The 20495-nt window shown below is 31.3% G+C and overlaps 1 protein-coding gene and 1 long non-coding RNA gene across 7 annotated transcripts in view; one reads left to right on the top strand and one right to left on the bottom strand.

Annotated features, from left to right (window-relative positions):
* Positions 1–20495, bottom strand: part of LOC145245801 (uncharacterized) — a 454171-nt gene that overhangs the window by 106402 nt on the left and 327274 nt on the right. The window lies entirely within an intron of this gene.
* The window catches only part of LOC145245799 (uncharacterized), a 445127-nt gene that overhangs the window by 168723 nt on the left and 255909 nt on the right, over positions 1–20495 (top strand). The window contains exon 1 of one of the 4 annotated variants that reach the window (XM_080107445.1): positions 12342–12568. The exons of the other annotated variants lie outside the window; for them this stretch is intronic. The gene's annotated coding sequence lies outside the window, so the exon portion shown is untranslated. Of the gene's footprint in view, positions 1–12341; positions 12569–20495 lie in introns of those variants that run through there. 4 annotated transcript variants of the gene reach the window in all.

The raw sequence follows: 20495 nt of genomic DNA, 5'->3' as shown, positions 1-20495 counted from the left end.
TCAATCCAGGCTAATGACGGGTTTCCCTACTATTCAAAAAAAAATAAAATGAATAAACATTATCAATTGCGTTGGAAATTATTTTGATTGTTACAAACAATTTGTTTTGCTTTAACTACTTATCGACATTAAAAATAATTTAATATTTAATATATAAGGAGATAGAATTTAGATCGTAGTGCCCATTAATTCTAGTTAATATAAAAAATTAGCAAAATTGCTAAGAGATTAAAAAATATTTTTAAAATATTCCAAACTCTAAATCGCCATTATAATTAGATCTTAATAACTAAATATTTCTTGATTGATTACATGTTTGCACTTATGTATACATGTTTGTGAGCTCAACACAGCCTTATCCTCGGTTCGAACCGGGGTCTAAGCTAAAGTTAAACCATCTTCGACAGACACTCTTTTGTCCGCCTGTTAATTATTATTATTGTTTTGAACAAAATAGACTGATTGCATTCAACACGGCATATGACAGAAAACTAGTTTGAGTTAACTTTATTTAGTTTAGAAGTTTGAAATTACCAAAAACATTAATTCTTTCATCACCTTCGTTTTCTTTCATTTATTTCGACTAATTATGACCGAAACTTTTTCAGCGTGGAAACTTTCAGCCAAGTCGTTAAGATTTCTTGATTAAAGAGAGATAAGTAGTTCCGATCTGAAATGGGAATGGTTAAAGAAGCTGTCCAATTTGTAATTAACTTTCTCTCTTTACACAGATTCATTTATTCTTTTCACTGGGTCACCTCGCACCAACACTAAGATCCTTCTTCTTTTTTGTCTTTTCATTTATATATCGGTTTAATCCGGAAAATACACCTCTCTTCAAAAAAATACATAACAAAAAGAAAATTCTTTTTCTAAGATTATTTTCCCGTTATTATTCGCTTTTTTCCCCCCATTTTATTTTTCGCTCTCTTCTTAATTGTAACTCGTTTCTTGTTCGTTAATCAGCCACTAATTGTTGCCATTCTTACTTAAATGGATGATCATTTCACATCTGTTTTAGTTTTTAGTTTATTTTTTTCTTTAATTTATTTCAAACACCTGATGGTGATGGTGGCGATGATGCTGCTGCGTTTCTAATTAGAAATAAAAGAAAAAAACTTCTCCGTTTTCTGTTGATTATCCAGTAACGGACACAAACTGAAGTCGAGCCTCCTCCTTATTTAAGCCCCGCCCACTTCTTTCTGGCCTGCCCTCGCAACAGAAACTCCGCCTTCAAAACTTATTTTTCCAACAGATTATTAGTTTTTCTTTTCTACTTATGTTTTTAGCTTGTTTCTTTCTCCTTCCCCCTCCCCACCTCTCTCTCTCTCTCTCTCTCTCTCTCCTGCTTATCTTTTCCACTGTCATTTTAATTTCTTATTTATCTATCTTATTTTGTTCTTTTTCATTATTTGATACGTCATGATTTTTTTTTAAATTTTTCATTCCTTTACATTTCGTTTTTTATATATTTTTCATTCTTTTATATGTCATTCTTATTTGCATTATTTTATAGTTCGTTCTTTTTTATTCTTTTGTATTCATTATTTCACATTTATTTTCTTCATTCTTTCATATTTCGTTCTTTTGTTTATCATTTTTATTGCTTTAATATTCTGTTATTTTATGTTATTCTTTTATAGTTCGTTGTTTTCATTCCTTGATATTTCGTTTTTCATTCTTCTTCCCTCCTAAATGTTTCTTTTTCTTTTTGAATTATTTCGTGTTTCTTTTTTTTTTTTTTTTGTATTTCTTTTTTAGGTTTCATATTTTGTTATTTTTACTTTCTCAAACTTCGTTCTTTTTGTTGTTTTATAAAATATTCTTTTTATTCTTTTACATTTCGTGTTTTATTCGTTCATCTTTCGTTCTGTTTTTTGTTATTTTTTTTTTCACTTCTTTGTATTATTTTCTTTTACTTTCATTTGTTTCGTATTTCGTTCTGTTTTTTATATTTTTTCTATTCTTTTTTATTTTTTCCAATTTTTTCTTTTAGTTTTACTTTTCGTATTTCGTTCTGTTTTTAATATTTCGTATTTTATTCTTTTTTTATTATTTTTATACATTTTGATATCTTTTCATTTATTAGTATTTTGTTTATTTTTTACTTTTCTGTATTTAATTCTTTTTTTCATATTTCATTTATATTTCTTTTTCATTCTTCCATATATTTCGTTCTTTTTATATTTCCTTGTGTTTTTTATTCTTGTTTTGTTCATATTTCATTCGTCCATATAAGGTTTTCATTCGTCCATATTTCGGTTTTATTCGTTTAGGTTACAATTTCTTTCATTCATTCATAATTCATTTTTTCATTATTTCATATCTTGTTTTTTTATATTTCGTTTGTTCACATTTCTTCTGCTGTTTTGTGATTTCATGTTTATTTCCATGGTGATCTTTCTTTGGTTTATTTTCATGTTCTTCGTGTTTTATTACATTTTATGATTTAAAAAAAATCAGTTATACTTTTTATTTTTCATTAAGTTTTTAATCTTTTTTATTCAGACTTTTTCATGATATTTTTTTCATTCTTTTTGCTTCTCATTCTTTTTATTTTCGTTAAGACGAATTCCTGTTTAATTTTTTTAGTGATTATCCTCACTTTTATTTTTATTTTATTTTATTTTTACATGCGTTTACCTCAAACAAGACACATCGCCACTTGGACTACTACTTGGGACCATGCCTAGGAAAGATTAACAAGATATTAATTTAGGTTACATTTAAACTTTCGTACATTAGTATGGTCGGGGAGGTAGGTAGCAGGAAGGGATTTCAAAAGTCTAGCTGGTCGAGGAAAGAAACTTTTAGAGTAGAAATCTTTTTGACACTTGGGTACCTCAACAGTGAAGGGGTGTGATTCTGTTGCAAAACAGGTTTGTCAGGGATATGTACGTCAAGGGGACACAGGTGCAACGAGTTCATCAGAGCATATTCCATTAAAATACTTGTAAAACATGCAGAGGTGCAAAATTGTGACGATGAAACAGAGATTGGAGCTTAGTTGCTACATTTTATAGATTTTATGACATTATTTAATCTTAATCCCGAATATCATAGAATAAACAAATATAGCCGTTTCAATTATTTATTTTAATAAAATTTTACAATTTTCCTAAAAGAATTACTATTCCACAATTCATAAAACACTACGGCAGTACGGCATAATCCCGTTGACACACCGGTTTCCGCTGGATCACCGAAGTTAAGCAACGTTGAACCTGGTCAGTAATAAATGGGTGACCATTTGGGACTTCCAGGTGCTGTGTGTGCTCTCCGCTTATCTCGGCATTGTTTCCAGTCGTCCTGGACTTTTCTTGCCACTGGACTCAAACAGTGCCGATTCAGCAGAGGTGTGGTTGAGGAAAGCGCAACCCTTGCCTCACAATTACACGCGCAGCTGCCCCTCCAAGGGGTATCCTTTGTCTTTCGAGACTGAGCGGAGGCATTGGAAAACATTATTCGTTCAAAATATGAGTATAATAGTGAGGAATAAATAAAATGTGAATTTTCAACCGCTTTAAACTTCAGTTCTAGTCATTTCTACATTCGTTTGTAGATATCACTAAATGCTTACATATTTTTGGTAAATGTTAACTGGCACAAAACTTTCAAATAATCATAAGAAGCAGATTTATTTAAGTAACATATCTTCAGTGTACTTATATCCAATAGAGGAATATCAGAATCTCATTGAATGCAACCTATCATATGTGTTCCATCAGCTGGATGTGATGTTTATTGGAAAACTAAACATACAAGTATAAAAAAATGAAATATGACCATTTATGGTTTGAAAACTTGAATCATTTTTTAAAGTGTTTGAATATCATTCAAAATTGCTAGAAATAAACTTGGTTCATTCGAGCTAAGTATTTGATTAAATGAAATCTAGATTTGGTTGGGACCTTTCAATATGCAAATTGTTCTTTTCGTTTTGTTTTTTTGTTTTTTGTTTGTTTGTTTTTGGGGGTTTTATTTTTGTTTTTCGGGGGGAGATGGTTAGGTGTTTATTTTTTCTTTCCTTTTTTTATACTTTTTCTTTTCAGAATACGCATTTTAACATCGAGTCACGATCGTTCAATGTTTTACATATGTTTTTCCATCTTTAAGGTTAAAAAACTTTTGTTTGGTTAATCTCGTCAAACTGACATGTTGGCTTATCTGGCCTTGTGTTATCTACCAACTAACGATTAAACATTCATAAAGTTCGCATACCACGATATTCGTTTATTCACTGCGGCCAGAAGTTTCAATCACAAGAAGCCAGTGTCCTTCTCCGAAAGAGTCTTGATCGTAATATGTATCGCTAGTTCGTCATTTCTGTGAACCAGAGGAACACATTTTCAGCAGGCCCGTTGTACCGGTATATATGTCTAGCCAACGCCAAATATCTATTTTACAACTGCAGATATGCGTGGAATTTTACCATACATCTTTTTATTGGTACATAGTCGCGACATGATCTGATGTAGACAACGTATAGCATTTTAGTGTATCATCCATCAAGTTTCTTGGGTCGAACAACGTACTGTTCAAGAGTCTGATCCGTAAAGTAAGATGATTTCTATCGATGATTTAAAAACTTTGAGTCTTGTCTCATTCTTGATAGAGGTTTGCCAGGTTTTATCAAGCATTGATTACGCGCCAATACACGTATTCATATCATAACCAGTGGATAAATCCTTCAGGATAATTGAAGTCCTGAACAGATTGATTTCTTTATAAAACTTCAAATGTCACCAGTTCTTATATTAATCGCACCAAAATAACCAGTTGATTCTCGCAAAGAAAACTAGTTCCTATCTGGATCACACGTTACTTGATGGCTCATACTGGTAGATTAAACGCTATAGTAGATTCATGTTGGTACGTAACTGCCTATATAATAAGAGCTCTAAATGACATGAAACCATCAAACTTGATCAGAAGCATAATTCAATTCAGTTAACAGCGATTATTCAAAATGTGAGGATTGTAGAATAACTGAATATTAATCATCAATAATGACGGTAAAAGTTCATCGCTACTCAAAGAGATCGAGTAAAGACGAAGTACAGAATATCATATTGACCCCCACACCCAATTCAAGAACACAGAAATGTAGAACTTGGTGAATCAACCACTAACACGAAGCCTTTCTGTCCCAAAAGTCACGATGCTATTTCAAAGTCGATTTCTGTTTGATAATTATACACATATTAATTTATTCATCATAATTAAATTTACCAAATTGATATTAATTTTAATTATCTATGAAAATCGGAAAATAAAAGGCGGCGAGTGAATTCTATTAGATTTCACGAAACCTTTTTCGTGACTTGCGTAGAATATTTTATATACTTTCTTTCATTTTAATAAGTTTCCACTTCATATTTCTTGAAATATAATGCATTTATATGTAAATGGGTTTTTTTTGTCTGTTTGTTTTGTTTTTGTTTACATTAAATACATATTACCCCAAAGAGTTGGAAATTTTGAACAATAAGCATGCACACACCTTAAAGTATACTTTGTATTACGTATAATACACAAACACGCATACACACATATGTGCGTATATATATGTGTGTGTGTGTGTGTGTGTGTGTGTGTGTGTGTGTGTGTGTAAATATGTGCATGTAAATGTGTGTACGTGTAATTCAAATGTTAAAATGATTTTTAGAAAAGTCATTTATTTCGGCATCAAGAACTCAACACAAACAACCAATGAGTGTACGATCGTTTCTGAGACGATACAAACATAATTTATTTGAATAAGTTTCATCATCAGCGGCAGGATTAGACTTCAAATAGAAATCTTAAATATATTATTAACACCAAAGTAAAGAAACCAGTAAATTATTCAGTATTAAATCAGGGTTATATGCTATAAACGGACAACTATAATCTACGTAAAAAATGCTCATATGGGATATATCAACTAATTATAAATACTATTTAAATACAATATCAACATCTAAGTGAACACGTGTATATGTGTGTGTGTAATAAGTAGTCAGTTTTCACCCTACATAGGTGCCCGATAGCATAGCTTTAAAAACAAAAGGCGCGTATGTAAATCTGTTCACATTCATTTGTAGCACGTATTGGTTTATGTTGTTAGAAAAATACTTTTGATAAATTCTTTTGCTTTTAATATTTAATCCGACTCAATATTTTTCTTTAAATTGTCATTAATAAAGAAAGTTTGAGTTTTTTCTCGTGCTCAGATTTACTACCACCCGCATGCACCCGGAAAATATTTTATAAAGCAATAGTTTCACTAACAAAAACAAGTCATTGGCAGACTGAGAGAGAAATAGAGAAGATAGAAGGGTGTGTTTCAGTAAATTATGAATACGCGTGACTTACTGAAAATATCTTATGTATGTGACAATATGAATAAGCAAATATGAATTTATAAAATGTAAAAATAATAAAACAAATTAATATTGTGTGCTAATACTATTTTAATTTTATTGAATTCAACAACGTCCGTCCGCATATAAATGCGATCAGATTGGTTGTTTGTTCCTCACTAAACATGCCATACAAGAAAACAATTGTAAGCATTAGTCGAGCATGCGTGACTTTCTGAACATATATCCTCTTTGTGTGATTTATACGAATAAACATAATTTTTAATAGAAATAATTAATTAATATTGTGTACGAATACGAATATTTTAATGTATTAAATCATAGCGTGTGTGGTGTCGGCTACTTTTATTTTGTTTATTATTTGCTCCCATCCTTTTACTTTCGTTGGTCGGATAAAACAAAAGAAAAAAAACTATTACTCGTCTCCCAAAATATCATTGAGACAAAAAGATTTTCGCCATAAAAAATAAACATAATCGATATTTTTAATGATTTAATGGGGTTCTACAATAATATCGCGGGGTTTGGTTTGGCACTGGATATATATAAAAAGCAAAGACAACGTTTTACTTTAAGTTAAAATTGAATCATCACAGAAATCATTACAGAAATGAAATCGATCATTACAGAAATTTAAAAAATAAGAATAAAAACAATAATATAAGGTTCAGGGGTGGCAGCAGGAGTTCCACTTACATTTTTTCCCATGTGTATCATTGTCCCGCTAGTAGATATAAAAAATATAGTCAACTGTTTCAACGTTTCACAACTTATCGAGGTGGTTACATAGCGAACAGATTAATCCAGAGGTCAGAAATCCGAACGACAGGCACTATCGACCGTGACCATTGGCGTCCTATGCTCTCCAATCTGAGCTAACACACCCGATATAAATACATACATATATACATAAGCTAACATAATATAATCATACTTATTCATAAAAAAACATTGGATATTTACATCAAAAAATACTTTATTTAGAAACAATTTCTCTGCCCATTTTTAAAATATAGATATTTATGCGAGACAAATTGTACCAAACATTCATGAAGAGGCTTCATCAGCGTATAATTTGATAAATCAAAATACGTTCAATATTTATTTAATTTTTGTATTCTTTTTTCTTTCATTTTACGGAGAGGTCACCACTTATCAAGGCTTGAAAACCACTCGCGGATAAGGTTTAATGCGTGTACGATGATTGACATGGGGTAGAAACCGACTATTTAAAGGATAGATCAAGAAAAAATTTGTTTACATTGGACTTAAAGACGACCATGTTGTAGTCAGCCTGAAAGCAGGCTAGCGGAACACTTTCACAACCTGGCAGACCTAGGAAAGAAGCTTAGTTATGGAACTTGCGTTTAGATTTAGGAACAGATAGAGAATGGAGGAAATTGTTGATAGTGGTTGGAGCTAGACGAGTGTTTTTGTGTAAGTTTAGTGTGTAGAAGGGGGGGCATAGATTGAAGCTCCGACGAACATTTGCCATGAGAATAACGATAGAGCAGATCCGGGTTCGTAACGCCTCTTCTGTGAGAAAGAGATTGTAGGGAGAGAAAAAGGCATCACCTATCAGATTTCGAATTAGATTTTGGACTCTGTTAAGGTAGAATAGAATGCTCCGAACAACTATTGCCCAGATGCGGTAACACTACTGAATTTTAGGACGTATTTAGCTCTTATACATGTAGAGAATTGCGTCAGAGGTGAAATACCTTCTGGAGCGGTAAATTGCGTAACTATTTTTCCAGCAACCTTGGCAACAGATTTGATGCAAGTCTTTCATTTCAGGTCAGGAGTGAAGGTTAGTCCAAGAAGTTTGTCGAAGCAGGATCCTTTGAGACTAGAGCCATTCATATCAACTGGGACCAGGTGGGAATCAGTAAGTTAGTGGTGTAAACATAGAAACTTGGTTTTGGTTGTGTTAAAGCAAACCAGCAACCTTTTGTCAAACTGCACCACGTGTTCAAAAAGGAGAGAGATCTCTCTATCTTTGTCGTTTCTGACCTTTGAAATGTTGCCATAGATGGTAGTGTCCTCTGTGTATATGTCGACGAATGAACTCAGAATGTTTGGGAGATCATTGATGATGATAAGGAAAAGAGTTGGGTCCAAGATTGATCCCTTAGGTACGCCAACGTTGATACTTTATCATCATCGTTTATATATATATATATATATATATATATATATATATATATATATATATATATAACCTCTGCAAATTAGTTTGCGTTATCAAATAATAGTTTATAACGCAAACTAATTTGCAAAGATTATCGAATTATTATTATTATTATTATTATTATTATTATTATTATTATTATTTAGTTTGTGTTGTTCTTAAGAAAATTAGTAAATTTCATACTTCAGATCTTAAAACAGGGGTTCTATCTTTCTTTTATTTTTGTCGCCCGCAAAAAAATTACACCTAAACCCCAAATATAGTTACGGAGTTAAACATATCGTTAATAAAAAGATGGAACGCTTTGCCCTTTCATCAGCGTGATGCGTTTTTATACTATTACAGATGAGGGAATGTATATATAGAGGGATAAAAACTTTTTTATCTAGTTATATCACAGAGTGTGGGTTCTAATAAGATTTATTTTACATTAGGAAGAAAGAAACGGCGGTAAGAGGTGGAGGGAGTGTTGCTTATTTTTTTATTATTTTTTTAAGTTGATCGGCTTGATTTCTAAAACTGATGCTGAGCTCTTTTGTTTCTAAATAAACGAGCTGACATTGAAAGAAGAGGGCTCCACACAAGAGGCTTATCATCACAGAGACAATTCTGATAAATTAGTGTGTCATTTTAAGTAATTTGTCAATTTAAGATATTCCTTATTTTTCGACACCCCATCCCTCCATCTCTCTCTCTCTCTCTCTCTCTCTCTCTCTCTCTCTCTCTCTCTCTCTCTCTCTCTCTCTCTCTACTTAGATTTAGACTCGTGTTTTATTCTATGTATGGACCTTCTATTATTAAGACAACTGAGAATTGTTGAAAATTAGACCAAGAAATTACTGGCCGAGCTGAAACAAACGAAAGAAAAGGTCATTAATATTTTGATAACAATATAAAATATATGAGTCACAATTTTAAACGAATATATTTTTTCCTCGGTTTTTAGATGCATCTTCGCATATCGATGAGAATGTTTTGCCCGTCAGTTAGTCAATTGGTCTGTCAGGCTTCAATATTTTCAATAAATCTGAATATTTCTTTTAAGACCTTCATTATCTACCTTTATATAAAAAAAATGATCTTCAGCTAAAATGTGCGTTGGATTGATGCGACAGTTTGGAAGTTATTTCAAGAAATAGATTTCATTTGGTCTCTCAAGCTTAAGTTTGAAATAAAAAATTTTTTGGCCTCTCAAGCCTAAGTTTGAAATTAAATTGTATTTTATTTGTCAAGCCGCAACTTTTACTTTATTTTGTTTGCCAAGCTTAACCTTAAATTTATGTGGTCTGTCAAGCTAAATCTTCAGCTTATTTGGTTTGAAATATCATTTTCCTCAATTTTCTCGCTTCAGTTTCAAAAAGAATTTTCATCGTTAGACGCGCAGATTAAATGGACCCATATTAAGTATATCCGATTTTGTTTTTTTTGTTTTGTTTTTGTTTTTTTAATATTATTCATTATTTTTGGTACAGGATATTTCTCTCTGCCTCTCCCGTTTTTAACAGCTTAACAAAGCTTTTTTGCGTTCGATCATCTTCGAAATGCCTCGAACATAATGATCAGCGTTCAAAAATAACGAAAAACAAAATGGCGAATGTTTGTTTCAAAATAACGCATTATTAGCAGCTTTGTTTCTTCCTAGTGATTAGAGAAAATTGTCCCAAGAAGTTAACCCCCTCTGCAAATAATCTTACTTTCATGCCGTCTGTCGTTCACTTTTTAATGCTGTTGTTATCCCCACTAACGCATCGCTGTATTATCATCGTGATCTTTCAAATTGACAAACTTCTCATACTTTTTCATTCTTATTTTTTACTCCTGCATTGCCGGAAAAAGTTCGAAGTCGTAAAAATCACCGGATTTGTTCACGAACTCTTAAAAAAGGAAAATATTTGGGCTGAAATCAAAGTGTAGTATCTTTTCTGTCTTCGACCAAAATATAAATCTTTCTCGACTGGAGTAATGTTTATTTTTGTCGCACTCAACCGTACCTCTTACAAAATTACTTTGTTTTTAAATTTGTCCTCGTGGGAAAGCAAATAAACATGGACATTTAAAATACTATTTTGAAATGTGTCCCCATTTTACGAGAAGTGGGGGGCTTTTTCTATCGGTTAATCTTAAGTTCTTGTTAAATAAATCTTAATATTAAAACAAAATACTTCACAATCAAGCTTTTTTAAAAGCTGATCTGTCAATTTATAATAAAAAATATGGATATCCGCCTAAGATTTTGGGGTTAGATTGACTCAAGAGTTTGAACATACTGATCTGTCACATTTTCATCTTTAAACGTGAAAATTTAATAGACGCTTTTTAAGAATACTTCTCGTTTAGTATCTTATTTTTATTAGAGGCTGAAAAACTATTTTTCAATCTTATACTATTGCAATCATTATTGTTAGACGAATCAAACTGAACATTGGTCAGTTTCCGGTTCTTGTTTATCTAGTCTAGGTATGACCAACTTTTAACATCTCATCATGCATTTTTTCACGCGCATGTTCAGATTAGCCATCAACTTTGATATAACAATTCTTAAATTAGGTATATTCAACAAAACCCGCCCTAAATTTTATTAGGCATTTATTTATCTTTGTATTTGTTTTAGAAAGTTTATCTATGTGAAGATGAAGCGCTGTTTTCATAACTCCTTTTTCAGGTGTAGTCTTATGATTATAACACCTGCATAGTAATAAGAATGCACGCTTTCTTTTTATTTTGCAAAAAATTATTGAAATTCCCGAAAAAATGAACTTAGTGAAAGAAGAAACACCAATAAAAGAAAATACATAAAACTGATATTACTTTTTGTACTTTATTATCACGTGACTTAATAACCTCCGTATAATTAAGCTTGGCTCATACGATAGCTATGAAAGTGTTACATATTATTTAGGTTAATATATTTTTAGAATAAACTATAGATGAAGCTATTTATGTTTGATTAATAAGATTTTATCTCATGGGCGATAAATGTCTGATTGGTTGTGTTTAATCAGGTGGTTATAAAACAGATATGGATTTAAATTGAGTTGTCGTGTAGGACGTAGAAGGTTAGGTAATGTTAAGTCATGATGGGTATGAACGCTTACGATTCTCTAACGACGATCAGAGATAATAGTTAAGAAAAATGGATTCATGGATAAAATTAACAAAGTATGTTCATAGATTCAATAGTCTCCGGTTTTTCTTCCACGCGTGTTGCTAATTATCTGTTTGAAAGAAAAAAAAAGAACCCACGCATCGACATCTCACCTGGATCAGAGATACGAACATCCTGGAAATATTAATAGATGAATTCGTTTTTTACGGATCAGTTTCGATTTGTTTTCAAATTTCAACGGGCGTTCAAAATTCTATTATATGAATATACTTCTGGTGATTTGATGATCTATGAAACGATAGTACGGCGTTAATGTGTGAGAAGTGGATTAGTTAGTTAGTTATTTACTTGTATCATCAATAAATATTCCAATGATAGGACGAGAGCATATTGGTAAATTACTTAATCTGACACTTGTCGTGTAATGATAGGACATCGCGTTTATAATAAAGTTTTGGTGGTGAAACAAACACACGCACACATTTATTGAAAATTCGTTTTTAGCAAATAAAATAAATTCCAAAAATTGTCAACTTTCGGATGTTTGTTCATGCTTAATGACTTTATTGAAGATTATATAAAATGCCAATCTCAATAAAACCTGAAGTATCACTCGTCATAAGATTCGCTTTTATTGTTAAATATTGATGCATTGCAGACAAGGCGTTTTTTCTTTCTTGGTTGTTTCTTTCTTGTTCCTTTCTTCGCCTTTTCGTTCTTCGTCTTTTATCCTTTTTCTTTTCTTGCTCTTTTTCTTCTTTTTGTTTTCTTTTTTCTCTTTTCTTCTTAACTTAACTTTTTCTCCTGTTTTCATAGCTTTGCGTATAGTTTTTTTTCTTTTTCTTTTACGTTCTTATTTCAGAAATGCCACCTTTTCTGTTTTCGAAATACTAATTGAATTTTAAGGTAAGAAGTATTCATTTTATGGGTCGAGATATAATGATTATTTTTTTTACCTCCTAAGTAAACGGGTGTTGTATTCCCTCCCCCCTTGAAATTGGCTCCTTGTATCAATAAAAGAAAACCTTCCAATGTAGTTAATGCTTTTATCTTGTGGTTAATTATTTTTATCTTGTGCATAAGAAAAAACTGGCCTGTTTTAAGAATATTTACAATAAGTTTTGAAAAGAGTTGTTTTCTTTTTAATCTCTAAATTAACTTATGCGTTGTTATGTGAGTATCGCATTTGTTTACAAAAAAAAAACTTCCGCTGTGCAGTGTGTATTGTTAAAGAAGCTTAAAAAGACATCTATTCCTTTTTTTGTCAGAAAAATCAGAAAAGTCGCCTTCAAGTTATCCTTTCTCTTCTTAGTTGGCTCTTAGTATTTTATCACCAATAATGTCTTTATTTCCTTTATTAAATCTACGGATGTACTCTGGGGGTTTTTTTTGGGGGGAGGGTTCTTGGAGGAAAGAGGGGTTTGAGATGCGTTCAAGTATCTCTATAAAAAGGCTCGATCTGTCACTTTCATTGCGAAATGAGTATACTGAATAGACATATCTTATTTTAGATGTATCCGTTGGTTTGTATGTCACGCTTCTGTTTGCTGTATCATTTCCGCGTTGGGCATATTTTATTTTACATACGTCCAAGCATTTCAAAGAACGGCTCTTTCTGTGAATCAGTTAGTCACGCTTGTTCGAAATAGCATTTTCATCGAAAATCGCGACTATTTTATGGGCGTATCTTAAAAATACTCTTCTTTTTTTTACATTTTATCTTTTCGTTGCTTTCACAAATACTGATATATACAATGCATTATTCAAAACAACAATATTATAGTTCGGCTTTTGTTTGTTTAATCAGAAAAAGCTGGAATGAAAGGCGGAAGGAAAAAATGTTCTTTTATTTTCGCAATCTGATTTGTGACAAAACAGAATTTCATGAAACCAGGCGTGGTGGTGGTGGTGGGGGGTACTAAGACACATTTTGCCAAATAAATCTAAGAGAGTCATTAAAGGGGCGGCAGACTTCATCCATTCGAGCAAAAAGTTAATTCTAAAGTAAAAAGTTTACACAAAAGACGAGAAATGTTAGTTGTGGTTTTTTAGGAAGGTAGAGAAAGTATCGCCTTTTTTTTTTTTTTTTTAAATATTCTTTAAGTTTGAGTGTCTTCTAATCATCGAAAATATAAGTTTTGTTTGACTTTATTGTTTTTATTTTACTTGGTTTCCTTTTTATCCGATATGTAATTTTTTTTCCTTTTATAAATATCGTTTGTTTAGATCAACTTTAATTTAGAAATGCTAATTTAATCGACCACAACTACATACGTATTATAAACATCGTTTTCTGAATTATATATATGGGAGAGGAAAGTGAATCTGATTGTGTTGCAGCCATTAATTTTAACTGATTTATATACAAACATAGATAACTTTTTTAAAAAGCTTGTGAGCTTACATTTTTTTAAGGTCTTATTCATTAATTTCGACGATCTTATGATATATATATATATATATATATATATATATATATATATATATATATATATATATATATATATTATAAGATCGTCAAAATCAATGAATAAGACCTTAAAACAATGTAAACTATATATATATATAGAGAGAGAGATTTTCGTATTTATTATCACAGAGCCAATGTCTTATTGAATATCATATTGTACCTAATATATAGTACTGATTTCAAAAGGTTTTTTAAAAAAAAATGACTTTGGTGCCATCAGCTAGAATCGAAACCAAAACATTTAGCGCTCCAGTCGGGTTCTCTACCGTTTGAGCTATCAACAGATAGATAAGAAAGATTTAAATTTAAATGACTTCAAGCTATGAATGAATTTGTGCATACGCAAAAGTAATAGAAATATGTCGGCAAATTGAAATGATCATTTTGCATTTCAACTTGCTGACATATTTCTGTAGGCGTTATTCATCCATTCTAACAAAGATTTTACTCGTTATAACCCCTCATTGGTGTATGATTACTATTGCCTGTTAATTTCAGTTTTATTTGACCAGTAGTTTAAGAATTTATCAGTTAAATATTTTCACACAGACACACTTGCATATATCTTCCGTTTCATTTATATAGATTAGCATTTATTAAACCGTCAGATTAAACTATTTAAATCGTTCTTTGCTTATCACTTTATCCCTATTCATGCCTACGTATTATATAGATTGCTTTAAGATAACTTACGCACATACATATACATATATCTTTACATATCAAATATCTTATTTATAAGCTGAATTTAGATCTCAAATATTTTTATATTTGTCTTAGTACATGAAGTAATGGGCTTTAAATTCAGGAAAAGTTTTTATGTAATCCTGTTATTATATACAGTGCTTAGATGCACTTCAACTTATCAAATATGTTTAAAACTAGCTAAAGAAAGTTATTCAGTCAACAGAAGTATGTTTTCACAATCTATGATTGTGTGCGTGCATGATATAGTATATGTGTGTAAATAAATGTGAATGGGTGTTTGAAAACCTAGTGTTACTTAATGCGAACGTCTGTTATCAGAAATGATTTCATTAACATAAGACTGATAGCTGTCATGGACTTCTTTTTTACCGTAACTATATATAATTGCGAATGGCCACGAATGCCCACCGAACTGTTTGTGATTTGACTAATCTAATATGTGACATCGCCGGTGGGCATAAACGATAATGCTATTCGTAAAAGGATAGAGCACCCTCAGCTCTTGAAAATGTTTAATATAAGCACGTAGATATCACTCTTTGTAATAGGGTTTGTGCTGATTGCATGTTGTCAAAACAGTCAAGTTTCGATCTCAGCATGAATACTTAATTGTATAGCTACACTGAAGAGTTGTAATAAAGCGAAACTGTGTTTATATATATATATATATATATATATATATATATATATATATATATATATATATATATATACTTGCTATAGTTGTAGATCATGTGTAGGTAGGTCCAAGTTTGGCGAAAGTTCGCAGTGCATAGTGACCGACAGTTTCTCGCCTTGTGTTCCTTAGAATATTGTCTGAAGAACACAAGATGAGAAATTGCCAGTCACCGTGCGCTGTTGATTTTGTCTCCAAATTTTAAAGAGACATAAACATTCTCTTTCTATTTGTGTGTAAATTATCACATATGGGTATATGCACAATATGCACACACAGGTGTGTGTGTGTGTGTGTGTGTGTGTGTGTGTGTGTGTGTGTGTGTGTGTGTGTGTGTGTGTGTGTGTGTGTGTGTGTGTGTGTTAAATAAATCTGATCTTCTTTGTGCAAATATCTTCATTAAAATCGCGATGTCTATATTAACTGTCACATCTCATTTGTGGACAAAAGAAGGCGTATTCGTTGTATTCATCACTCCCAACACACACACACAACTGTCTCCGTTTTATCTATAATTTGAGCCACAGTTATATGTGTACACTTTACAATATCTATGAACACAAAATTTTCTCTTTTTATCTTTAAAAGAGATTATTTATCGCTTTATGATGTTTCCTTATTATGTATCGCTTTATGATGTTTTTTTCTTTTCTATTATTTATTCGCGCGCTTGAGGACATGTCAGTTAAGTGTTTATTGTGTATATTGCATATATATTACTTTCTTTGATATTAACCATATCTGGGCTTTCTCTCTCTCTCTTTATCCTCCTCTCTCTCTCTCTCTCACACACACACACACACACACACACACACATATATATATATATATATATATATATATATATATATATATATATATATATATATATATATATATATATATGCGTGTGTGAGTGTGTGTTTATCATTATTGATTACAGGGGAGGTTCAGACAGTATTAGGATTTTTTTTTTCTTTTATTAAATGCTTGTCTTTTTAGCGATAATTCGGCACGAGATACTAATTTTAATTTTTCAACTTCTTCCTGATCGCTTCATTTAGCCGCTCATTTTCATTGGCATTGTTTTTTTTTTGTTTTTATTTATTTTCTATGGTGCTTAATTTTGATCTCATCTTCTCCAGACCCCACTTCTTATTCTCTTTTTCTCTCACAAAAATGCAAACCCTAATCATATTTGTTTCCTCCGCCCTTTGCGTCTTTTTAGACCGAGTGGATTTAGCTACTCCGTTTTTATTTGTTTTCGTTTATGACAAGATTATGGTTCTTTTGCGTTGCTTTTTTTTTTTTCTTTTTTCGTATTATTTGCTATTGTTGTTAGTATCACGATTTTTTTTTATTGTTTTTGATATACTCAATTTGGGGTTTATATTATGCTGTGTTTGTACCTAAAAGAATATTCAGTCTTTAGCCATAGAACCACAACCTACTGAGACTGTGTTCCGATTTTGATGTGCGACTAACTTGCCAACAACTCATTCCGAAACTTTATTCAACTTCTCATCCTTCATTAAGACGAGTTATCACGACAGAACTAGCCATCGTATTTTTTAAACTACGTTTCGTTCTTGAGTAAGTAAGCAAATTAATTACTTTTTGAATTGAAGTCATTTTTCTTTTTCTTTTCTAACTTAAAAAATCGTTTTCTTTAACTTTACGTTGTACTGTGATATTTTTCAAATTCATTTTTTAATTTCATGTGGAAAAGACGCTCAATCGAACAATAAAGTTTAATATCTGTTCTGATGCTACAATTCCTCGCTCAATGAAGGAGAAATGCTTTTAGACTGAGGCAATTTTTATTTTTACTCTAATTACAAAGTTCACCTTTTGAAGAACTGGATTTTTTCCACGTGAATAATCAACCGCATATCTAATTCTGACATCGTGGGGAGGCAAAATAAATGGGGACGCTTAAAGTTTTTTTTTTTATTAGAAACATTGCACGCACTTGACCATTTTTTTTTAATGCTGGTTGTTACAACTATCCTCCACCTCCTCCAATTAAAGACAGATTTATGAAAAGAATGACGACGTATGCTTGTGATTATTGGGATTATTTATTCATGTATTAGTACTCACTTGAAGTTTTCACACCACATTGATAAGAACCGCTCGGTTTGCTTACAGCTTGAATGACAACCAGCTTCTAATTAATGTAGCAGCGGCGGTTTTTCCCGGTAATCTGAGTGCCAATAAGCATCCTCAATATTTCAGTGCTCCTCGCCCACTTCAATTCATGCTTTGGATGATGTTATATCACTTCTCCTCCTTTCTATCCTCTCCGATACTCACCGGATATTTTTGTCACCAACTCATGTTGATAGCACTGTTTGTTTGTTTTTGTTTTGTTTGTTTTTTATTATTATTTTTGTTCGTTTTGTTAGGGGCTTGTTAAATTAGTCTTTGACATTGTCAGGCTTTTCAACAAGTAATTTCATTCGCTTATGTTCGTCTCATGTTCCTTTTATTCAAGGAGTGTTTTCGTTTTTATTTTAGTAGTGTAGTTATTTTATTTTAACTTATCTGTAATCGGTTGTTGTTGTTGTTGTTGCTGTTGTTGTTGTTGTTGTTCTTCTTCTTCTTCTTCTTCTTCTTCTTCTTCTTCAGCGTAATCTTTTTATTGTCTTATAATAATGAAATGTGTAAATGGATTAATATTGACTCTCGAAAAGGCAAACCGAGTTCAAATACATTGGTCAAGTCTATTATATTCAGTTACATATCAATGCAGTTGTGAAATATGCGAATCTCAATTTCCCACCTTCGATATGCAAAAACCACGTCCACTTTCAACTAATCGATATTATTGTGTTCAAATATAGAAAAGAAATCGTCGAAAATTTTCACTTACACTGCTTGTTCATGCATATATTTTAGATTAAAATGTTATTTTAAATTCTGAAGTTGTAATGTATTTTGAAATCTGGAAAATTTTATTTTAATTTAATGTTCTTTTTTTGTTTTTGTTTTGTTTTTTGTTTGTTTTGTTTTTGTTTGTTTTGTTTTTTGTTTGGCGATTATTTATTGCATATTTTTCTTACACCAAAAATATTTTTTTATCTTAAAAATGTTAAATGAAACGCTAAAACGCTTAAAAATTGCAGAGACAAAATAAAAACAATAACATGGAATTATTGATTCTACTGTTTTCATTTTGGGTTATATTCTCACAACGTTTCGATCAGACTGTTTTTGTCGATACCGAGAATGTGTACGGAATTTCGGAGGGAACCTTTATTTAATCCAAAAGAATAGTTCGTTCGCATTCCGTTATTCAAGGTGAGAACAGTAGTCTGAATAATCCAAATAACACTAATTATCAATCCGTATCTAAAAATATAATCCGAAACACAAACAAAAACAGCTTTTAATGAATTTAAAATGAATGAATATGTTAAAAGCATAACTAATTAATAATTTAATAATGAATATTGCTTCATCATTAAATCTTTGTAAAGTTAAAATTTCTAAATCTCAAAAAGCAAAGTAATATTTTAATTTGCATTTGCTAAAACCTTTTATACACTTATATTTTATTTAACAGCAATGCTTCAAGCAAACTAACTTTCTCTTTTAATATTTATTTCTATACATGTCCATATACCGTCAACATATATATTGATCCACCTAATATTGCGTATCTCATATTAAGATGTATATCAAACAGAAAGAATAAAAGGGTTGTATATTTAACATTTACTTACGAAACTTTTGCTTTCGCTTCACCAGTTTTCCGTTTTATGGCTACAACTTTTTCTACCCTTTTTGCGTGCTTTACCAGCTTCTTTCACAAACCTGTATGCATAATGAGAAGGAATATATATATATATATATATATATATATATATATATATATATATATATATATATATCAGTACTGAACATTCTAAAGCTAAATGTATATCTATTTTTACTTTCATAATATTTTATTGTGTTTTACACGTGTTTCGTTAAATGGTGGAAGAACAGCAAACAACTTATTAGAGACAGTTTATATATCCCTCGGGGAAAAACCAGTATATATATATATATATATATATATATATATATATATATATATATATATAGAATTCTTCATTTATTCAGTTTCGTCAGCTTCACTTGATCGGCCTCTAATGATAACTGCCGTACTAACATACGAACAGTTCTATTAATTTATAGCTTTTTCTTCCTGTAGTGTTCTTATCGAAATTCAATTGCACTTGATATATTCCATTTGTTGTTTCTTATTTTCCAACATCCAGGGAATTGAATTCAAAAGTTTCGTCTAATTCGATTTTTTATCCCTAGGGTTTCGTTCCTAGCTTTATAATTGTACTAGCCTTTTATCAGTAAACGATATCTACAAGGGTCGTTCGAAAAGTAAAGCCTCCTATTTTTATCTCAAAAGCTAAAACGTTGGAGAGCTACAAAGAAAGGAGTGGTACTATTAAAACGAGTGACCTTTTGTGCTTCAGAATTTATTTTTCTACATAGTTACCACCATTTTCAGTGCATTTTTGGTTGCCTCTTTTGATACATCAGTTGTAAAAGTCTGGAGCGCGCTTTGTCACTCACATCCCTATCGCCACTCTGAAATCGATGAACTCATCTCCTATCTGTGCTGACATTAACTATATTCGCTTCATAAACGTTCAACAGACGCCGGTGATTATTGGTCGATTTAAATTTTTCTGCGTGGAGGAATTCAATGACGAATCTCTGCTTCTGCCGAACATCCATGTCAGAGGTTGCATTTTTAGAGTTTGACACTGTCAATATCTACATCAGAGAGATGAAATTTTAAGAACATGAATGCATCAGTTCGGTCATCATAACAATGCAATTTACACGCCCCTCTGATCCATTCGGGTGTAATAAAAATATTAAGTATTACTTTTGGAATGTCCCTCGTTTGTTTGTTCCTTTTTACTTGGTAATGTTCTGCAAGAAATCATTTCGGATTTTTAACAATAAAAGCAAAAAAGTTACAAAAA

Source organism: Euprymna scolopes, chromosome 23 (genome assembly GCF_053919585.1).
Source record: "Euprymna scolopes isolate OS-2025 chromosome 23, ASM5391958v1, whole genome shotgun sequence".
Taxonomy (NCBI): Eukaryota; Metazoa; Mollusca; class Cephalopoda; order Sepiida; family Sepiolidae; genus Euprymna; species Euprymna scolopes.
Note: the sequence above shows the minus strand (reverse complement) of the source record. Positions and strands in the feature narration are given on the sequence as shown.